This window comes from Perna viridis, chromosome 4, assembly GCF_037379345.1.
Source record: "Perna viridis isolate PV_CMFRI_1.1 ecotype Kerala chromosome 4, ASM3737934v1, whole genome shotgun sequence".
Taxonomy (NCBI): domain Eukaryota; kingdom Metazoa; phylum Mollusca; class Bivalvia; order Mytilida; family Mytilidae; genus Perna; species Perna viridis.
Window position 1 is genome coordinate 19,732,844 of NC_142448.1, and position 250 is coordinate 19,733,093.

Sequence of the window (250 nt, forward strand, 5' to 3'; positions counted from 1 at the left end):
GTTTAACGTCCGAGCAGCAATATTTCAGCTATTTTCAGACAAAACAAATCGCGATTGGAAGAGTATTGTGCTTTTGTATACTGAGGTTGTGAAAAATTATCATAGACATGTAATTGAAATACCGGACAAGACAAGGCAAGTTTATCTTGCTAAGTCTGTCATTTACAGAAGAATATTTATGTTCCCTATAAAAAATGTGAAATACCGGAAATCGAATATCGTCGTTCCGTTATTGACCTGAAAATTTCTT